General features: G+C 43.3%; 6 non-coding genes and 1 pseudogene across 6 annotated transcripts; all 7 read left to right on the top strand.

The window, feature by feature from the left end:
- The first annotated feature begins 1,957 nt into the window (after nucleotides 1–1,957).
- LOC130351076 (U2 spliceosomal RNA) lies at nucleotides 1,958–2,148 on the top strand. Its single transcript, XR_008887839.1, has one exon. It is a non-coding gene; the product is annotated as a U2 spliceosomal RNA (small nuclear RNA).
- Nucleotides 2,149–4,242: 2,094 nt separating this feature from the next.
- On the top strand, nucleotides 4,243–4,433 carry LOC130351075 (U2 spliceosomal RNA). The gene has a single exon (XR_008887838.1). It is a non-coding gene; the product is annotated as a U2 spliceosomal RNA (small nuclear RNA).
- An 8,822-nt stretch (nucleotides 4,434–13,255) lies between these two features.
- On the top strand, nucleotides 13,256–13,385 carry LOC130351062 (U2 spliceosomal RNA; annotated as a pseudogene).
- A 1,474-nt stretch (nucleotides 13,386–14,859) lies between these two features.
- LOC130351057 (U2 spliceosomal RNA) lies at nucleotides 14,860–15,045 on the top strand. The gene has a single exon (XR_008887825.1). It is a non-coding gene; the product is annotated as a U2 spliceosomal RNA (small nuclear RNA).
- A 2,084-nt stretch (nucleotides 15,046–17,129) lies between these two features.
- On the top strand, nucleotides 17,130–17,320 carry LOC130351072 (U2 spliceosomal RNA). Its single transcript, XR_008887836.1, has one exon. It is a non-coding gene; the product is annotated as a U2 spliceosomal RNA (small nuclear RNA).
- Nucleotides 17,321–19,408: 2,088 nt separating this feature from the next.
- On the top strand, nucleotides 19,409–19,599 carry LOC130351071 (U2 spliceosomal RNA). The gene has a single exon (XR_008887835.1). It is a non-coding gene; the product is annotated as a U2 spliceosomal RNA (small nuclear RNA).
- Nucleotides 19,600–21,680: 2,081 nt separating this feature from the next.
- On the top strand, nucleotides 21,681–21,871 carry LOC130351070 (U2 spliceosomal RNA). The gene has a single exon (XR_008887834.1). It is a non-coding gene; the product is annotated as a U2 spliceosomal RNA (small nuclear RNA).
- Nucleotides 21,872–22,601: the final 730 nt, after the last annotated feature.

The following is a 22,601-nucleotide window of genomic DNA, read 5'->3' as shown; positions in this document are numbered from 1 at the left end:
GCTTCTGCTTCTGCTTGTGTCTGGCCCCTGTTGGAGCGTCCAGGCACAGGACTTCTGCTGCTGCTGACTAAATGGCCTCCTTAATTGGATCATTTGAGTAGCCAGCACACCTGTGCAGGTAGGGCATGACATGATAGGCAGCTGCCTTGATAGCGGGTGGGTGCTGAATGTTCCTAATTGACAAAATAAGATTAATGCTTATGAAGAAATATAAAATCTCATCCCTTCCCCAATATCGCGCCACACCCCTACCCCTTAATTCCCTGGTTGAACTTGATGGACATATGTCTTTTTTCGACCGTACTAACTATGTAACTATGTAACATAACATGGGGGGGGGGGGTCTCCTGGCTGTTCACACAGGTGTGTCATTGCTGTACATTGACCATGCATTGCTTCTGTGGTATTGCAAAGGCAAAGACAAATGCTTCCAGCCATCCATTGCACTAATGGATTGGTCATCAGCTGGCTGTCTATGTCCCGCATCAATATAGACCAAAGTACAGAGGGTTAGGCTATGCTATTGTGCACCTACCTGATGCATCAGAAGGTGCGAGGCCCTTGCTAAATTCTGTGCACAGACTTTGAGATCTATGCTTTAGACTGTATCTAAACCTGCTCCAACATGGACTGACATTCTGGCCTACTTTCAGCCGATGCGACTTGTCTGTCGCTGAACAGTCGCTTTTTATGTATTCAGCACCTATGTATAATGTTGTAAAAATGCTCTAGAAGCTAAAGTCGCAGAAATGTCACACATATTTGGCCTGCAACTTTCTGTGCGACAAATTCAGACAGGAAAAATCAGTATAAATCCTTAGAAAATTATCCCCCAGTGTCTCCATCTGCTGGCGGTATTGAATAAGCATTGCTGCACTGATGGGGTATGCATTAGACGAAAAAAAAGAAGAAAAAGAAGAATAATACGCCCAGAAAAGAGGCGAAAAGGAGAAAAACGTAAAAAAACGTGAAAAAAAAGTAAGAGGAAGAGAAGGGAAAAAAAGGTGGAAATGGGTTTAAAAGTGATTTCGGCGGAGAAATATATATATATATATATATATATATATATATATATATATATATATGCGCACACACACACATAGATATAAACGTATTCTCCGTTGAGATATTGCAGCCGCTGCTGTGTCCAGGCCCAGGAGCCTTAGCACTGTGCTGTGATGTCACTCAATACCACTGACATCACTAGGTGTAAACAACATCTCTCCTTTGCTGTGTATGTGACTATGGAGCTGTTTGGTGATGTCGTCTATTACGGCCTTCATAGAAGCAACAGGAGATTGTTGCATCCATCTTGAACCCTCAGAACTACAGTGCTATGATGTCACTCACTTCCACAGGCCTTGCAGAGTGTAAACAACAACAACCCAGCTTTGTTGTGTATGTAACCATAGGGATTTGTGATGTCACCTAGAACCTTCACAGCAGCGACAGCTTTATGAGGAGCATCAGCACTGCTCTGCCTGAGCAGAACCATCACCGCCATAGGTTGTCAAATAACCCGGATTTAACCCACACAGGTAAGTCCAATGGGGTGCAGGCATGTCCTCTATGCTTACAGCTTCCCGTGGGTGTTGGTTTGATACCGTTTGGGGACAGCCAAGGAGGCATCTGCAGGCAACAAAGGTAGGTGTGTGCTTGTGTGTGTGTTTCCTATGCAGATCCTAAGCCCAGTGTCACATGCAAGTAGGAGGAGTAAGAAGGGTTCCTGGCAAATCCGGGTTATGGATTGCATTTAAAAAGGCCCCGTGGGAGTGCAATGGGCCCCTGTCTTGCTGCTTAGCAATAATGGTATGGGTTTAGGTTCTGCTGTGTGTACTGGTGGTTGACTGCCCCCCAGCCCAGAGTGTGCATGGAAAATTGTCTGGCAGCCTCCCTGACAGCAAGCAGTGATAGTGCCCATGAAGGGGACCTTGTTGGGCCCGCCCCTTTCACGGTTATCGCTTCTCGGCCTTTTGGCTAAGATCAAGTGTAGTATCTGTTCTTATCAGTTTAATATCTGATACGTCCCCTATCTGGGGACCATATATTAAATGGATTTTTGAGAACGGGGGCCGATTTCGAAGCTTGCTTCCGTCGCCCTATGCATTGACCCGATATGGCAGTATCTTCGGGTACAGTGCACCACCCCCTTACAGGGTTAAAAAGAAAGATTCCTACTTTCATTGCTACCTGCTTGCTGGCTAGCCAGCTAGCCAGCCCTGTGGGCCTTGCTGCTGCTGCAGCCAAAAAACAAAAGGTGGTGCTGCTGCTGCTTCTGCTGCTTCTGCTTCTGCTTGTGTCTGGCCCCTGTTGGAGCGTCCAGGCACAGGACTTCTGCTGCTGCTGACTAAATGGCCTCCTTAATTGGATCATTTGAGTAGCCAGCACACCTGTGCAGGTAGGGCATGACATGATAGGCAGCTGCCTTGATAGCGGGTGGGTGCTGAATGTTCCTAATTGACAAAATAAGATTAATGCTTATGAAGAAATATAAAATCTCATCCCTTCCCCAATATCGCGCCACACCCCTACCCCTTAATTCCCTGGTTGAACTTGATGGACATATGTCTTTTTTCGACCGTACTAACTATGTAACTATGTAACATAACATGGGGGGGGGGGGTCTCCTGGCTGTTCACACAGGTGTGTCATTGCTGTACATTGACCATGCATTGCTTCTGTGGTATTGCAAAGGCAAAGACAAATGCTTCCAGCCATCCATTGCACTAATGGATTGGTCATCAGCTGGCTGTCTATGTCCCGCATCAATATAGACCAAAGTACAGAGGGTTAGGCTATGCTATTGTGCACCTACCTGATGCATCAGAAGGTGCGAGGCCCTTGCTAAATTCTGTGCACAGACTTTGAGATCTATGCTTTAGACTGTATCTAAACCTGCTCCAACATGGACTGACATTCTGGCCTACTTTCAGCCGATGCGACTTGTCTGTCGCTGAACAGTCGCTTTTTATGTATTCAGCACCTATGTATAATGTTGTAAAAATGCTCTAGAAGCTAAAGTCGCAGAAATGTCACACATATTTGGCCTGCAACTTTCTGTGCGACAAATTCAGACAGGAAAAATCAGTATAAATCCTTAGAAAATTATCCCCCAGCGTCTCCATCTGCTGGCGGTATTGAATAAGCATTGCTGCACTGATGGGGTATGCATTAGACGAAAAAAAAGAAGAAAAAGAAGAATAATACGCCCAGAAAAGAGGCGAAAAGGAGAAAAACGTAAAAAAACGTGAAAAAAAAGTAAGAGGAAGAGAAGGGAAAAAAAGGTGGAAATGGGTTTAAAAGTGATTTCGGCGGAGAATATATATATATATATATATATATATATATATATATATATATATATATATATGCGCACACACACACATAGATATAAACGTATTCTCCGTTGAGATATTGCAGCCGCTGCTGTGTCCAGGCCCAGGAGCCTTAGCACTGTGCTGTGATGTCACTCAATACCACTGACATCACTAGGTGTAAACAACATCTCTCCTTTGCTGTGTATGTGACTATGGAGCTGTTTGGTGATGTCGTCTATTACGGCCTTCATAGAAGCAACAGGAGATTGTTGCATCCATCTTGAACCCTCAGAACTACAGTGCTATGATGTCACTCACTTCCACAGGCCTTGCAGAGTGTAAACAACAACAACCCAGCTTTGTTGTGTATGTAACCATAGGGATTTGTGATGTCACCTAGAACCTTCACAGCAGCGACAGCTTTATGAGGAGCATCAGCACTGCTCTGCCTGAGCAGAACCATCACCGCCATAGGTTGTCAAATAACCCGGATTTAACCCACACAGGTAAGTCCAATGGGGTGCAGGCATGTCCTCTATGCTTACAGCTTCCCGTGGGTGTTGGTTTGATACCGTTTGGGGACAGCCAAGGAGGCATCTGCAGGCAACAAAGGTAGGTGTGTGCTTGTGTGTGTGTTTCCTATGCAGATCCTAAGCCCAGTGTCACATGCAAGTAGGAGGAGTAAGAAGGGTTCCTGGCAAATCCGGGTTATGGATTGCATTTAAAAAGGCCCCGTGGGAGTGCAATGGGCCCCTGTCTTGCTGCTTAGCAATAATGGTATGGGTTTAGGTTCTGCTGTGTGTACTGGTGGTTGACTGCCCCCCAGCCCAGAGTGTGCATGGAAAATTGTCTGGCAGCCTCCCTGACAGCAAGCAGTGATAGTGCCCATGAAGGGGACCTTGTTGGGCCCGCCCCTTTCACGGTTATCGCTTCTCGGCCTTTTGGCTAAGATCAAGTGTAGTATCTGTTCTTATCAGTTTAATATCTGATACGTCCCCTATCTGGGGACCATATATTAAATGGATTTTTGAGAACGGGGGCCGATTTCGAAGCTTGCTTCCGTCGCCCTATGCATTGACCCGATATGGCAGTATCTTCGGGTACAGTGCACCACCCCCTTACAGGGTTAAAAAGAAAGATTCCTACTTTCATTGCTACCTGCTTGCTGGCTAGCCAGCTAGCCAGCCCTGTGGGCCTTGCTGCTGCTGCAGCCAAAAAACAAAAGGTGGTGCTGCTGCTGCTTCTGCTGCTTCTGCTTCTGCTTGTGTCTGGCCCCTGTTGGAGCGTCCAGGCACAGGACTTCTGCTGCTGCTGACTAAATGGCCTCCTTAATTGGATCATTTGAGTAGCCAGCACACCTGTGCAGGTAGGGCATGACATGATAGGCAGCTGCCTTGATAGCGGGTGGGTGCTGAATGTTCCTAATTGACAAAATAAGATTAATGCTTATGAAGAAATATAAAATCTCATCCCTTCCCCAATATCGCGCCACACCCCTACCCCTTAATTCCCTGGTTGAACTTGATGGACATATGTCTTTTTTCGACCGTACTAACTATGTAACTATGTAACATAACATGGGGGGGGGGGGTCTCCTGGCTGTTCACACAGGTGTGTCATTGCTGTACATTGACCATGCATTGCTTCTGTGGTATTGCAAAGGCAAAGACAAATGCTTCCAGCCATCCATTGCACTAATGGATTGGTCATCAGCTGGCTGTCTATGTCCCGCATCAATATAGACCAAAGTACAGAGGGTTAGGCTATGCTATTGTGCACCTACCTGATGCATCAGAAGGTGCGAGGCCCTTGCTAAATTCTGTGCACAGACTTTGAGATCTATGCTTTAGACTGTATCTAAACCTGCTCCAACATGGACTGACATTCTGGCCTACTTTCAGCCGATGCGACTTGTCTGTCGCTGAACAGTCGCTTTTTATGTATTCAGCACCTATGTATAATGTTGTAAAAATGCTCTAGAAGCTAAAGTCGCAGAAATGTCACACATATTTGGCCTGCAACTTTCTGTGCGACAAATTCAGACAGGAAAAATCAGTATAAATCCTTAGAAAATTATCCCCCAGTGTCTCCATCTGCTGGCGGTATTGAATAAGCATTGCTGCACTGATGGGGTATGCATTAGACGAAAAAAAAGAAGAAAAAGAAGAATAATACGCCCAGAAAAGAGGCGAAAAGGAGAAAAACGTAAAAAAACGTGAAAAAAAAGTAAGAGGAAGAGAAGGGAAAAAAAGGTGGAAATGGGTTTAAAAGTGATTTCGGCGGAGAAATATATATATATATATATATATATATATATATATATATATATATATATATATATCAAGGAAGGATGCCGCAGCACACGGAAGGTTCAAAAGTGTAAACAGTGGTTTATTCCATGATAATACAAGTTAGCAACGTTTCTGCTGCCAGTGCAGCCTTTGTCAAGCAACAAAATGGTGACCAAACAAGATATTTATATGCAAATGAACAAACAAATCAATCAAATCAATTAGTGTGGATACAGTGTAAAAAATACATTTACGATATAGGGTAATTAAGACCACTATAATATACATGTTGTACAAGTGCTCTGCAGTGATTTAAAATCGATATACATAAGCAAGGGCTGCAAGTAAAGTTATAAACAATATAACATTATAAATAGTCTTAACAAGATTACATGTGTACCTAATAATTAGGAACGGGGGCTGAATGGTCACGTGATCCCGACTCGTCTCCATGTAAACCGCCGTTGCTGTAGGTAACAGCGGAGCTATGGTGTGTGTAATCGCAGGACGCCAGGAGTGGCCGCGCGGCCCCACTGTGTCAGCTGACCAGGGTGTCACGTGACCGCTCCTAAGTCCGGGCATGCGCATTAGAAAAAATGATCATTGTACTGCCATGGTGGTTAAGGGAAAGGAAGAGGAATCTAATCTATCTAGTTGAAGTCTCTCAGGGCAAAAGAGAGATAGGGAGAGAGAGTATCCTATGTGTGCATATAGTGAATAAAAATAAGTTTATAGGCATTATAAGTGTATAGATAATAAAAATGTGTGGAAAGTGGAAAAAGATAAATAAAAATGTGTAGACATTGATACCCTGAGTATTTCCTCGAAAGGAAGGGTATGTGTAAAGAAAGGGATGAGCAGGGAATAAGTACATATAGAGTGAATTTAAAAATAAAATAAAAGAAAATAAAATAATAAATAAATAAATAAAAAAAATAAAAAAATAATAGAAATAATAAAATAATAATAGTAATAATGAAAATAAAATAAAGATATAGAAAAAATAAAATAAAAAAATGGATAAATAAATATGGATATAAAAGTATTAAAATAAAATTGAAAATAAAGAAATAAGAAGAGTAGCGATTAAAAAAATTATAAATATAAATGAAGATGATTTTGGTTGTAATCAGACCCGGCTCCACATATGATTACCACGCACATCGGGCTATAAAGGCCCAACACCTCAGTTGCCCGTGCTCACCCCAATATTATGGGGGAGTCACTCTGGGGCACCCAACGGCGTCAACCGTAAGTTTAGGTCCCCAGTATCAGGCCTATGGAGGTGGGAATCCACCAAGGGCAGCCCCGCATTCGTTTACTCACACACTGAGCACGGGTATATTAATGATTACTATTATCTGTAGTAAGTATGGGATGCTCCATATATATGGATTTATTACTTGCATAAATAAAAAAAAATAATAAATAAAAAAATAAAAAAATAAAAAATAATAATACGTGAAAGTAGTAATAATAATAAAAATAACAAAATAAATATTAGAATAAAGAGAATAAATACAAAAATGAAAGTAATAATAAAAGAATAAAAATAAAGATAAGGTAATAGAATAATAAAAGATAAAAAAATGAAAAGGATGAGAAAGAAATAAACTAAAAACATAATAAGTGTATGAATGTAGAAAAGAATAAAGAAAAATGTGTAGACTAAATTGAATGTGCTCCAATTGTTACTTCACCATGGCAGAACTAGTCACCAATCAAGTCATTGTACAGTTTATTCAGAGAGGCGGCAGCTGACAAGCAGGGATACTGATGACCACCCTCTGCCCACGTATATCTGTAAGAAAAGATACAATAGACGGCAATTAGAAATAAAATAATGTCATGGTAGATATGATTATTACATACATAAAGGTCACCTTTCCTACTATGTGATTACATCGAGATATTCTATCATCGTAATTATGCATTATAAATTTGAGGTGTAATGCTAAAGTCAGCATTGAGTCCTTTGGGCCGAAGTGCCTGTGTCTCAAAAATCCATTTGAGTTCCAGTTTTCTCAGTTTGTTAATGCGGTCACCCCCCCTCTTCAATGGGGGGATATGATCCACAAGAACAAACTTGAGATCCCATTCCGAGTGGCCTTTTTCTGTGCAGTGTTTAGACACCGGTAAGTCTAAGCGTTTTTTGCGCACGGTATATCGATGATGATTGATGCGAGTTTTAAAATCCCATGTGGTCTCACCAACATAGATGAGACCACATGGGCACACCAAAATATAAATGACATATGAAGAGGTACATGTTAGATAATGTTTTAAGTGATAGACCTTACCACTACACGGGTGTACAAACTTAGGTCCCTTCAACATCTGTGGGCAGTTAATGCATTGGCAACAAGGATAAGATCCTTTATTCTGTACTGTTAAATATCGTTGTGTAGAGGGTTGTCTCGATATGTCTGTCTTCACAAGTTTATCCCTGAGGTTGCTCGACCTCCTGTAGGACATCAAAGGAGGGCTAGCAAACTCAGGGATATCTGGAAAACTGTCTTGTAGAATTTTCCAATGTCGATTGATAGTTTTGGCAATCTGGCTGGAGTGTGATCCAAATGTGGTCACACATGCGACTCTAGAATTGGATGTCTGATTCCTGGATCTATAAATAAGATCCTGTCGTTTCATGTCCATCACTTTTTTCTTACTTTCTCTCAATAATCGAGGGGGGTAGCCCCGTTGTAAAAAATTTTTTGTCATTTGATCTAATGCTGCTTCTGTTTCGTCCTCTCGCTCAATGATGCGTCGTGCCCGCAACATTTGACTTGTTGGCAAAGCACGCACCATGGAGCGAGGATGATTGCTTTTGTAATGTAATGTAGAGTTGGTATCAGTAGGTTTAACATATAAATTTGTAATGAGCTTATGGTCTTGGATAGATACCAATGTATCCAAAAAATTAACAGAATTACGTGAGTGTGTTAAAGTAAATTTAATGTGCTCATTAATGGAATTCAAAAAGTGATGAAAAGAAAACAAAGAATCCTCAGTGCCCTTCCAGACCAGGAAGACGTCGTCTATGTACCTCCACCACCCCAACAAATTGTCGGAGTGGTGGGACACATAGACGAGGTCCTCCTCCAGCACCGCCATGTACACGTTGGCATACGTAGGTGCCACGTTCGTGCCCATGGCGGTGCCGGTGGTCTGGAGGTAGAAGGTGTCGTTAAACATAAAATAATTGTTGCATAAGATGGTGTACAGTAACTCAATAATAAACTCAACTTGTGCTGGTGAATAATCTGATGCTATCATGGACCTGACAGCCCGTACACCCCCATCATGTGGGATGGAGGTGTACAGGCTGACCACGTCCAAAGTGGCCACAAAAGCCCCCTCCGGGACATGTATATCTGCAATCTTACTAAGAAAATCAGAAGTATCTTGAAGATATGATTTTGCAGACATGGCATATGGTCGCAAAACCTGATCTGCAAAAATTGAAAGGTTACTGGTAATGGAGCCCCGCCCGGACACAATGGGTCGTCCAGGGGGGTTCTCTAGAGACTTGTGTATTTTGGGTAAGAGATATAGCATAGGTATGACAGGATGTTCTATATACAAAAAGTTGTATAATGTTTTATCAATCAGACGTTGTTCCAAAGCACGGTCCAGCATAATCTTGACACCGGCAGAGATGCGTTTAGTAGGATCACAGGTTAAATTTTGGTAAGTATTGGTATCATTTAATTGACGATTGGCTTCCTCAATGTACTTACTCCGGTCCATAACCACAATGGCTCCGCCTTTGTCAGCAGGCTTCATCACCAAATTGTGGTTATGGACTAGTTCATTGAGGGCATGTATTTCAGCATTTGTTAAATTAGTACTGGAAAAATTTGTCTGAGTAGTTTTAAATTGTTCAATATCGCGTCTAACAAATTGACAATATGTTTCAAAACTGCAGGAGTCTATAGAAGGCTGGAACCGGCTTGGTATACATAAATCAAAATCCGAAAAGTTAAAACAGTCGGATTGCAGTGCATTCGAGGGTATAAATATGCTATCTCTAACTGGGTGTTCAAAAAACCAAATTTTTAACTTAATCTTTCTAAAGAATTGCAATAAATCAAGTTCCAATTGGAACCAGTCAGTTTGACTCGTTGGACAATAATTAAGGCCCTTAGCAAGTAATGTCAGTTGGTCAGATGTTAATACAGTAGAGGATATATTTACCGTTAAAGGTGGTTCTATTTTTTCTTGAATGGCAATTTGGCTTGAATTGCCTTGGAGTTCCTCTGCGCGCGGGTTTTGACGGGACCGTCTGTGTCTGCGGCCTCCCCGCCTGGTGGATTTCTTTCTGTAGATTGACTTATTCCTAAAAAATTAGGGTTAGTATTATCAGCAGAGTTAGCATTAGAAATAGCATTATCAAAGTCCATATTAGAGTCCTTATTTTTGCGAAATCGTTTCTGGGACGAATTTTCCCCCCACATATATATACGTCCGATTGTGTAATCGGAATTGTCACGTTGCCATTTATGGCGTTTGGTAGTTTCTTGGTCCACTTTAAATTTTTGGAGAAATTGTTCCTGTTTGTCCACAATCTTTGAAAAATCTTCTTCCGTACAGATTGAATGAAGGGAGGTCACGATTGTAGCAATCCTGGCTTGGGTATCTTGTGCATCTTTCTGAAGAAATTCCATATTAAGTACCATCAAATCAAATGAATATTTGTTAGAAATAAGTTCAAATTTAGATCTGTATTCCAGATCTTGGGAATAGGCATTATCTCGAGGTTGGTAGCGGAGGCCACGGGGAATACGTTGGGATCGGAAGTATTCACATAATGTAGTGAGATGTAAATTCAATGCAGTCAATCGCTTGGTCTCATTAGTATACTGCCTTTGTAAGTCCACCAAGGAAGGCGTACGTAGAAATGCAGCATCTTTACTGATGTTACCTAGAATTCTGTCGATGTCCCCAGCTGAGTAGGAAAAGGTATTAGCAGGAATCACTGTAGTGGTCTCAGATGATGAAGGATCCATAATCAGGGGTGCACGCTCCAGCGACCAACTTGAATACAGCACAGGAGAATTAGAGCAGCACGTCCCACAATGTAATGATAGCGGTGCAAGCAGCGAGTGGAGCCCCGGTCAAGGCAATTCAGACATCAAGGAAGGATGCCGCAGCACACGGAAGGTTCAAAAGTGTAAACAGTGGTTTATTCCATGATAATACAAGTTAGCAACGTTTCTGCTGCCAGTGCAGCCTTTGTCAAGCAACAAAATGGTGACCAAACAAGATATTTATATGCAAATGAACAAACAAATCAATCAAATCAATTAGTGTGGATACAGTGTAAAAAATACATTTACGATATAGGGTAATTAAGACCACTATAATATACATGTTGTACAAGTGCTCTGCAGTGATTTAAAATCGATATACATAAGCAAGGGCTGCAAGTAAAGTTATAAACAATATAACATTATAAATAGTCTTAACAAGATTACATGTGTACCTAATAATTAGGAACGGGGGCTGAATGGTCACGTGATCCCGACTCGTCTCCATGTAAACCGCCGTTGCTGTAGGTAACAGCGGAGCTATGGTGTGTGTAATCGCAGGACGCCAGGAGTGGCCGCGCGGCCCCACTGTGTCAGCTGACCAGGGTGTCACGTGACCGCTCCTAAGTCCGGGCATGCGCATTAGAAAAAATGATCATTGTACTGCCATGGTGGTTAAGAGAAAGGAAGAGGAATCTAATCTATCTAGTTGAAGTCTCTCAGGGCAAAAGAGAGATAGGGAGAGAGAGTATCCTATGTGTGCATATAGTGAATAAAAATAAGTTTATAGGCATTATAAGTGTATAGATAATAAAAATGTGTGGAAAGTGGAAAAAGATAAATAAAAATGTGTAGACATTGATACCCTGAGTATTTCCTCGAAAGGAAGGGTATGTGTAAAGAAAGGGATGAGCAGGGAATAAGTACATATAGAGTGAATTTAAAAATAAAATAAAAGAAAATAAAATAATAAATAAATAAATAAAAAAAATAAAAAAATAATAGAAATAATAAAATAATAATAGTAATAATGAAAATAAAATAAAGATATAGAAAAAATAAAATAAAAAAATGGATAAATAAATATGGATATAAAAGTATTAAAATAAAATTGAAAATAAAGAAATAAGAAGAGTAGCGATTAAAAAAATTATAAATATAAATGAAGATGATTTTGGCGTCCTGCGATTACACACACCATAGCTCCGCTGTTACCTACAGCAACGGCGGTTTACATGGAGACGAGTCGGGATCACGTGACCATTCAGCCCCCGTTCCTAATTATTAGGTACACATGTAATCTTGTTAAGACTATTTATAATGTTATATTGTTTATAACTTTACTTGCAGCCCTTGCTTATGTATATCGATTTTAAATCACTGCAGAGCACTTGTACAACATGTATATTATAGTGGTCTTAATTACCCTATATCGTAAATGTATTTTTTACACTGTATCCACACTAATTGATTTGATTGATTTGTTTGTTCATTTGCATATAAATATCTTGTTTGGTCACCATTTTGTTGCTTGACAAAGGCTGCACTGGCAGCAGAAACGTTGCTAACTTGTATTATCATGGAATAAACCACTGTTTACACTTTTGAACCTTCCGTGTGCTGCGGCATCCTTCCTTGATGTCTGAATTGCCTTGACCGGGGCTCCACTCGCTGCTTGCACCGCTATCATTACATTGTGGGACGTGCTGCTCTAATTCTCCTGTGCTATATATATATATATATATGCGCACACACACACATAGATATAAACGTATTCTCCGTTGAGATATTGCAGCCGCTGCTGTGTCCAGGCCCAGGAGCCTTAGCACTGTGCTGTGATGTCACTCAATACCACTGACATCACTAGGTGTAAACAACATCTCTCCTTTGCTGTGTATGTGACTATGGAGCTGTTTGGTGATGTCGTCTATTACGGCCTTCATAGAAGCAACAGGAGATTGTTGCATCCATCTTGAACCCTCAGAACTACAGTGCTATGATGTCACTCACTTCCACAGGCCTTGCAGAGTGTAAACAACAACAACCCAGCTTTGTTGTGTATGTAACCATAGGGATTTGTGATGTCACCTAGAACCTTCACAGCAGCGACAGCTTTATGAGGAGCATCAGCACTGCTCTGCCTGAGCAGAACCATCACCGCCATAGGTTGTCAAATAACCCGGATTTAACCCACACAGGTAAGTCCAATGGGGTGCAGGCATGTCCTCTATGCTTACAGCTTCCCGTGGGTGTTGGTTTGATACCGTTTGGGGACAGCCAAGGAGGCATCTGCAGGCAACAAAGGTAGGTGTGTGCTTGTGTGTGTGTTTCCTATGCAGATCCTAAGCCCAGTGTCACATGCAAGTAGGAGGAGTAAGAAGGGTTCCTGGCAAATCCGGGTTATGGATTGCATTTAAAAAGGCCCCGTGGGAGTGCAATGGGCCCCTGTCTTGCTGCTTAGCAATAATGGTATGGGTTTAGGTTCTGCTGTGTGTACTGGTGGTTGACTGCCCCCCAGCCCAGAGTGTGCATGGAAAATTGTCTGGCAGCCTCCCTGACAGCAAGCAGTGATAGTGCCCATGAAGGGGACCTTGTTGGGCCCGCCCCTTTCACGGTTATCGCTTCTCGGCCTTTTGGCTAAGATCAAGTGTAGTATCTGCTTGCTTGATCTGGCTGGAAGGTGCCCGGGGTACCCGCTCCTTTTCCCTGGGGGATCGTCCCATCTATATGGTGGGACTAAACCCCCTTGCTGACATCAGGGTGGCGGCTTAGTCCCCGGGCAACGAGGAGCGATCACCACCTACCTACCTACCTACCTGCCTGCAGTAGGGGAGGTGTTTTTTCTGCGATGGAGGAGGCTGACAAGAAAGAAGAGTCTGCTGGAGGTGTACCTAGCTACGCCAGACTACGAAATGGAGTCCGAATTACTCTTTTGGATGCTGGAAAGAAGGAGAGAGGTTTATTCTTCGTGGTGGAGGAGATTTTGTTCCAGCTTTTTGAGCTGAGGAAGGACCAGATATTATCGATGCTGGAATTTCCAAGAAGTGGAGTCTATGATGTGGTTCTGGTTTCGGAGGAGGACTATGGTGTGTTCTGCAATAAAGCATTGCTGTGGAAGTCGCACCCTAAGTTGGGAGGGGTAGAGATTACTCCCCATTTCCCGACTCGGGAAAGACTTATAACTGTGAGGATGTACAGTCCGTATATCACAGAAGAAGAGATTGTTCTGTTCCTTTCTAGATTCTGTGAGGAGGTGAAGCCAAAAGGCAAGATCTATAATCAATATGGACTTTGGACGACAAAGTGGAAATTTCAAGTGAAGTTTCAGAAAACACCCGATGGAAACCTAATTTATCCCCCAGGGCGTTTTAAGATTGGCCCAGTAAATGGGGACCTGTTCTTTTCAGGCATGGACGACTTTTGTCGAAAGTGTAAAAGGTATGGCCATAGGAAAGATTTTTGTGATATTGTTTGGTGCTATAAATGCCAAGAAGAAGGCCATGAGCCAGAAGCATGTAAGGTGAAGAAAAAGTGTCATCTATGTGGTGATGAGGGACACCTGGCAATAATGTGTCCTAAGAAGAAGAAGAAGAAAAAGGAGGTTATGAAACGAAGTAGGGAGGAGGAAACTGATGTGAGGGAAGAACCTGAAGAGGAGGAAACTCCAACCAGGAAAGTGATGGAGGAGAAGAAAAGGAAAGAAAATGAAGAAGAATATGTACCGGTAGAGTATGGAGGCTCTCTTGATGTTGTCTTCAAGAGTGTGTCAAAAAAAGAGAAAAAAGCCTTTGACGAGGATTTGGGAAATCTGAAAGAAAGATTGGGAATCAAAGTCAATGAAGCAAGGGATAAAGTCTATTGTTCCTTTCACGCAGATATAGATAGATTTGTGGAAACATACAAGGTTCCAGCGTGGCTGGCGATTCCAGCCAAAAGTGAGATGCTGAGTGGATCTATAACTTGTGGTTTCTTAGACTTCTTGATGGTCTTTGCATGGAGAAGAGGAATGACATTTGGGTAATTTTTCTTTAAGAAATTATAGAATTATAGTATGGTTAGTTTTGGTTTGATAATTTTTTTATGTTTTTTTTATGTTTTAAATATGGTTTCTTTTATTGTTTAAAAAAAAAAAAAAAAAAAAAGAGATAAAGAAATAAAGAAAAACGGGTTTTCCTGATGATGAACAAAAAAATCAAGCTCAAATAAGATCTTAGAGCTCTGATGGAGTTCTGAGGGTTAACTAAAAAAAAAAAATCTGTTCTTATCAGTTTAATATCTGATACGTCCCCTATCTGGGGACCATATATTAAATGGATTTTTGAGAACGGGGGCCGATTTCGAAGCTTGCTTCCGTCGCCCTATGCATTGACCCGATATGGCAGTATCTTCGGGTACAGTGCACCACCCCCTTACAGGGTTAAAAAGAAAGATTCCTACTTTCATTGCTACCTGCTTGCTGGCTAGCCAGCCCTGTGGGCCTTGCTGCTGCTGCTGCAGCCAAAAAACAAAAGGTGGTGCTGCTGCTGCTTCTGCTGCTTCTGCTTCTGCTTGTGTCTGGCCCCTGTTGGAGCGTCCAGGCACAGGACTTCTGCTGCTGCTGACTAAATGGCCTCCTTAATTGGATCATTTGAGTAGCCAGCACACCTGTGCAGGTAGGGCATGACATGATAGGCAGCTGCCTTGATAGCGGGTGGGTGCTGAATGTTCCTAATTGACAAAATAAGATTAATGCTTATGAAGAAATATAAAATCTCATCCCTTCCCCAATATCGCGCCACACCCCTACCCCTTAATTCCCTGGTTGAACTTGATGGACATATGTCTTTTTTCGACCGTACTAACTATGTAACTATGTAACATAACATGGGGGGGGGGGGTCTCCTGGCTGTTCACACAGGTGTGTCATTGCTGTACATTGACCATGCATTGCTTCTGTGGTATTGCAAAGGCAAAGACAAATGCTTCCAGCCATCCATTGCACTAATGGATTGGTCATCAGCTGGCTGTCTATGTCCCGCATCAATATAGACCAAAGTACAGAGGGTTAGGCTATGCTATTGTGCACCTACCTGATGCATCAGAAGGTGCGAGGCCCTTGCTAAATTCTGTGCACAGACTTTGAGATCTATGCTTTAGACTGTATCTAAACCTGCTCCAACATGGACTGACATTCTGGCCTACTTTCAGCCGATGCGACTTGTCTGTCGCTGAACAGTCGCTTTTTATGTATTCAGCACCTATGTATAATGTTGTAAAAATGCTCTAGAAGCTAAAGTCGCAGAAATGTCACACATATTTGGCCTGCAACTTTCTGTGCGACAAATTCAGACAGGAAAAATCAGTATAAATCCTTAGAAAATTATCCCCCAGTGTCTCCATCTGCTGGCGGTATTGAATAAGCATTGCTGCACTGATGGGGTATGCATTAGACGAAAAAAAAGAAGAAAAAGAAGAATAATACGCCCAGAAAAGAGGCGAAAAGGAGAAAAACGTAAAAAAACGTGAAAAAAAAGTAAGAGGAAGAGAAGGGAAAAAAAGGTGGAAATGGGTTTAAAAGTGATTTCGGCGGAGAAATATATATATATATATATATATATATATATATATATATATATATATGCGCACACACACACATAGATATAAACGTATTCTCCGTTGAGATATTGCAGCCGCTGCTGTGTCCAGGCCCAGGAGCCTTAGCACTGTGCTGTGATGTCACTCAATACCACTGACATCACTAGGTGTAAACAACATCTCTCCTTTGCTGTGTATGTGACTATGGAGCTGTTTGGTGATGTCGTCTATTACGGCCTTCATAGAAGCAACAGGAGATTGTTGCATCCATCTTGAACCCTCAGAACTACAGTGCTATGATGTCACTCACTTCCACAGGCCTTGCAGAGTGTAAACAACAACAACCCAGCTTTGTTGTGTATGTAACCATAGGGATTTGTGATGTCACCTAGAACCTTCACAGCAGCGACAGCTTTATGAGGAGCATCAGCACTGCTCTGCCTGAGCAGAACCATCACCGCCATAGGTTGTCAAATAACCCGGATTTAACCCACACAGGTAAGTCCAATGGGGTGCAGGCATGTCCTCTATGCTTACAGCTTCCCGTGGGTGTTGGTTTGATACCGTTTGGGGACAGCCAAGGAGGCATCTGCAGGCAACAAAGGTAGGTGTGTGCTTGTGTGTGTGTTTCCTATGCAGATCCTAAGCCCAGTGTCACATGCAAGTAGGAGGAGTAAGAAGGGTTCCTGGCAAATCCGGGTTATGGATTGCATTTAAAAAGGCCCCGTGGGAGTGCAATGGGCCCCTGTCTTGCTGCTTAGCAATAATGGTATGGGTTTAGGTTCTGCTGTGTGTACTGGTGGTTGACTGCCCCCCAGCCCAGAGTGTGCATGGAAAATTGTCTGGCAGCCTCCCTGACAGCAAGCAGTGATAGTGCCCATGAAGGGGACCTTGTTGGGCCCGCCCCTTTCACGGTTATCGCTTCTCGGCCTTTTGGCTAAGATCAAGTGTAGTATCTGTTCTTATCAGTTTAATATCTGATACGTCCCCTATCTGGGGACCATATATTAAATGGATTTTTGAGAACGGGGGCCGATTTCGAAGCTTGCTTCCGTCGCCCTATGCATTGACCCGATATGGCAGTATCTTCGGGTACAGTGCACCACCCCCTTACAGGGTTAAAAAGAAAGATTCCTACTTTCATTGCTACCTGCTTGCTGGCTAGCCAGCTAGCCAGCCCTGTGGGCCTTGCTGCTGCTGCAGCCAAAAAACAAAAGGTGGTGCTGCTGCTGCTTCTGCTGCTTCTGCTTCTGCTTGTGTCTGGCCCCTGTTGGAGCGTCCAGGCACAGGACTTCTGCTGCTGCTGACTAAATGGCCTCCTTAATTGGATCATTTGAGTAGCCAGCACACCTGTGCAGGTAGGGCATGACATGATAGGCAGCTGCCTTGATAGCGGGTGGGTGCTGAATGTTCCTAATTGACAAAATAAGATTAATGCTTATGAAGAAATATAAAATCTCATCCCTTCCCCAATATCGCGCCACACCCCTACCCCTTAATTCCCTGGTTGAACTTGATGGACATATGTCTTTTTTCGACCGTACTAACTATGTAACTATGTAACATAACATGGGGGGGGGGGGGTCTCCTGGCTGTTCACACAGGTGTGTCATTGCTGTACATTGACCATGCATTGCTTCTGTGGTATTGCAAAGGCAAAGACAAATGCTTCCAGCCATCCATTGCACTAATGGATTGGTCATCAGCTGGCTGTCTATGTCCCGCATCAATATAGACCAAAGTACAGAGGGTTAGGCTATGCTATTGTGCACCTACCTGATGCATCAGAAGGTGCGAGGCCCTTGCTAAATTCTGTGCACAGACTTTGAGATCTATGCTTTAGACTGTATCTAAACCTGCTCCAACATGGACTGACATTCTGGCCTACTTTCAGCCGATGCGACTTGTCTGTCGCTGAACAGTCGCTTTTTATGTATTCAGCACCTATGTATAATGTTGTAAAAATGCTCTAGAAGCTAAAGTCGCAGAAATGTCACACATATTTGGCCTGCAACTTTCTGTGCGACAAATTCAGACAGGAAAAATCAGTATAAATCCTTAGAAAATTATCCCCCAGTGTCTCCATCTGCTGGCGGTATTGAATAAGCATTGCTGCACTGATGGGGTATGCATTAGACGAAAAAAAAGAAGAAAAAGAAGAATAATACGCCCAGAAAAGAGGCGAAAAGGAGAAAAACGTAAAAAAACGTGAAAAAAAAGTAAGAGGAAGAGAAGGGAAAAAAAGGTGGAAATGGGTTTAAAAGTGATTTCGGCGGAGAAATATATATATATATATATATATATATATATATATATATATATATGCGCACACACACACATAGATATAAACGTATTCTCCGTTGAGATATTGCAGCCGCTGCTGTGTCCAGGCCCAGGAGCCTTAGCACTGTGCTGTGATGTCACTCAATACCACTGACATCACTAGGTGTAAACAACATCTCTCCTTTGCTGTGTATGTGACTATGGAGCTGTTTGGTGATGTCGTCTATTACGGCCTTCATAGAAGCAACAGGAGATTGTTGCATCCATCTTGAACCCTCAGAACTACAGTGCTATGATGTCACTCACTTCCACAGGCCTTGCAGAGTGTAAACAACAACAACCCAGCTTTGTTGTGTATGTAACCATAGGGATTTGTGATGTCACCTAGAACCTTCACAGCAGCGACAGCTTTATGAGGAGCATCAGCACTGCTCTGCCTGAGCAGAACCATCACCGCCATAGGTTGTCAAATAACCCGGATTTAACCCACACAGGTAAGTCCAATGGGGTGCAGGCATGTCCTCTATGCTTACAGCTTCCCGTGGGTGTTGGTTTGATACCGTTTGGGGACAGCCAAGGAGGCATCTGCAGGCAACAAAGGTAGGTGTGTGCTTGTGTGTGTGTTTCCTATGCAGATCCTAAGCCCAGTGTCACATGCAAGTAGGAGGAGTAAGAAGGGTTCCTGGCAAATCCGGGTTATGGATTGCATTTAAAAAGGCCCCGTGGGAGTGCAATGGGCCCCTGTCTTGCTGCTTAGCAATAATGGTATGGGTTTAGGTTCTGCTGTGTGTACTGGTGGTTGACTGCCCCCCAGCCCAGAGTGTGCATGGAAAATTGTCTGGCAGCCTCCCTGACAGCAAGCAGTGATAGTGCCCATGAAGGGGACCTTGTTGGGCCCGCCCCTTTCACGGTTATCGCTTCTCGGCCTTTTGGCTAAGATCAAGTGTAGTATCTGTTCTTATCAGTTTAATATCTGATACGTCCCCTATCTGGGGACCATATATTAAATGGATTTTTGAGAACGGGGGCCGATTTCGAAGCTTGCTTCCGTCGCCCTATGCATTGACCCGATATGGCAGTATCTTCGGGTACAGTGCACCACCCCCTTACAGGGTTAAAAAGAAAGATTCCTACTTTCATTGCTACCTGCTTGCTGGCTAGCCAGCTAGCCAGCCCTGTGGGCCTTGCTGCTGCTGCAGCCAAAAAACAAAAGGTGGTGCTGCTGCTGCTTCTGCTGCTTCTGCTTCTGCTTGTGTCTGGCCCCTGTTGGAGCGTCCAGGCACAGGACTTCTGCTGCTGCTGACTAAATGGCCTCCTTAATTGGATCATTTGAGTAGCCAGCACACCTGTGCAGGTAGGGCATGACATGATAGGCAGCTGCCTTGATAGCGGGTGGGTGCTGAATGTTCCTAATTGACAAAATAAGATTAATGCTTATGAAGAAATATAAAATCTCATCCCTTCCCCAATATCGCGCCACACCCCTACCCCTTAATTCCCTGGTTGAACTTGATGGACATATGTCTTTTTTCGACCGTACTAACTATGTAACTATGTAACATAACATGGGGGGGGGGGGTCTCCTGGCTGTTCACACAGGTGTGTCATTGCTGTACATTGACCATGCATTGCTTCTGTGGTATTGCAAAGGCAAAGACAAATGCTTCCAGCCATCCATTGCACTAATGGATTGGTCATCAGCTGGCTGTCTATGTCCCGCATCAATATAGACCAAAGTACAGAGGGTTAGGCTATGCTATTGTGCACCTACCTGATGCATCAGAAGGTGCGAGGCCCTTGCTAAATTCTGTGCACAGACTTTGAGATCTATGCTTTAGACTGTATCTAAACCTGCTCCAACATGGACTGACATTCTGGCCTACTTTCAGCCGATGCGACTTGTCTGTCGCTGAACAGTCGCTTTTTATGTATTCAGCACCTATGTATAATGTTGTAAAAATGCTCTAGAAGCTAAAGTCGCAGAAATGTCACACATATTTGGCCTGCAACTTTCTGTGCGACAAATTCAGACAGGAAAAATCAGTATAAATCCTTAGAAAATTATCCCCCAGTGTCTCCATCTGCTGGCGGTATTGAATAAGCATTGCTGCACTGATGGGGTATGCATTAGACGAAAAAAAAGAAGAAAAAGAAGAATAATACGCCCAGAAAAGAGGCGAAAAGGAGAAAAACGTAAAAAAACGTGAAAAAAAAGTAAGAGGAAGAGAAGGGAAAAAAAGGTGGAAATGGGTTTAAAAGTGATTTCGGCGGAGAAATATATATATATATATATATATATATATATATATATATATGCGCACACACACATAGATATAAACGTATTCTCCGTTGAGATATTGCAGCCGCTGCTGTGTCCAGGCCCAGGAGCCTTAGCACTGTGCTGTGATGTCACTCAATACCACTGACATCACTAGGTGTAAACAACATCTCTCCTTTGCTGTGTATGTGACTATGGAGCTGTTTGGTGATGTCGTCTATTACGGCCTTCATAGAAGCAACAGGAGATTGTTGCATCCATCTTGAACCCTCAGAACTACAGTGCTATGATGTCACTCACTTCCACAGGCCTTGCAGAGTGTAAACAACAACAACCCAGCTTTGTTGTGTATGTAACCATAGGGATTTGTGATGTCACCTAGAACCTTCACAGCAGCGACAGCTTTATGAGGAGCATCAGCACTGCTCTGCCTGAGCAGAACCATCACCGCCATAGGTTGTCAAATAACCCGGATTTAACCCACACAGGTAAGTCCAATGGGGTGCAGGCATGTCCTCTATGCTTACAGCTTCCCGTGGGTGTTGGTTTGATACCGTTTGGGGACAGCCAAGGAGGCATCTGCAGGCAACAAAGGTAGGTGTGTGCTTGTGTGTGTGTTTCCTATGCAGATCCTAAGCCCAGTGTCACATGCAAGTAGGAGGAGTAAGAAGGGTTCCTGGCAAATCCGGGTTATGGATTGCATTTAAAAAGGCCCCGTGGGAGTGCAATGGGCCCCTGTCTTGCTGCTTAGCAATAATGGTATGGGTTTAGGTTCTGCTGTGTGTACTGGTGGTTGACTGCCCCCCAGCCCAGAGTGTGCATGGAAAATTGTCTGGCAGCCTCCCTGACAGCAAGCAGTGATAGTGCCCATGAAGGGGACCTTGTTGGGCCCGCCCCTTTCACGGTTATCGCTTCTCGGCCTTTTGGCTAAGATCAAGTGTAGTATCTGTTCTTATCAGTTTAATATCTGATACGTCCCCTATCTGGGGACCATATATTAAATGGATTTTTGAGAACGGGGGCCGATTTCGAAGCTTGCTTCCGTCGCCCTATGCATTGACCCGATATGGCAGTATCTTCGGGTACAGTGCACCACCCCCTTACAGGGTTAAAAAGAAAGATTCCTACTTTCATTGCTACCTGCTTGCTGGCTAGCCAGCTAGCCAGCCCTGTGGGCCTTGCTGCTGCAGCCAAAAAACAAAAGGTGGTGCTGCTGCTGCTTCTGCTGCTTCTGCTTCTGCTTGTGTCTGGCCCCTGTTGGAGCGTCCAGGCACAGGACTTCTGCTGCTGCTGACTAAATGGCCTCCTTAATTGGATCATTTGAGTAGCCAGCACACCTGTGCAGGTAGGGCATGACATGATAGGCAGCTGCCTTGATAGCGGGTGGGTGCTGAATGTTCCTAATTGACAAAATAAGATTAATGCTTATGAAGAAATATAAAATCTCATCCCTTCCCCAATATCGCGCCACACCCCTACCCCTTAATTCCCTGCTTGAACTTGATGGACATATGTCTTTTTTCGACCGTACTAACTATGTAACTATGTAACATAACATGGGGGGGGGGGGTCTCCTGGCTGTTCACACAGGTGTGTCATTGCTGTACATTGACCATGCATTGCTTCTGTGGTATTGCAAAGGCAAAGACAAATGCTTCCAGCCATCCATTGCACTAATGGATTGGTCATCAGCTGGCTGTCTATGTCCCGCATCAATATAGACCAAAGTACAGAGGGTTAGGCTATGCTATTGTGCACCTACCTGATGCATCAGAAGGTGCGAGGCCCTTGCTAAATTCTGTGCACAGACTTTGAGATCTATGCTTTA

This window comes from Hyla sarda, unplaced genomic scaffold, assembly GCF_029499605.1.
Source record: "Hyla sarda isolate aHylSar1 unplaced genomic scaffold, aHylSar1.hap1 scaffold_962, whole genome shotgun sequence".
Taxonomy (NCBI): domain Eukaryota; kingdom Metazoa; phylum Chordata; class Amphibia; order Anura; family Hylidae; genus Hyla; species Hyla sarda.
This window is presented reverse-complemented; position numbering and strand designations above follow the sequence as displayed.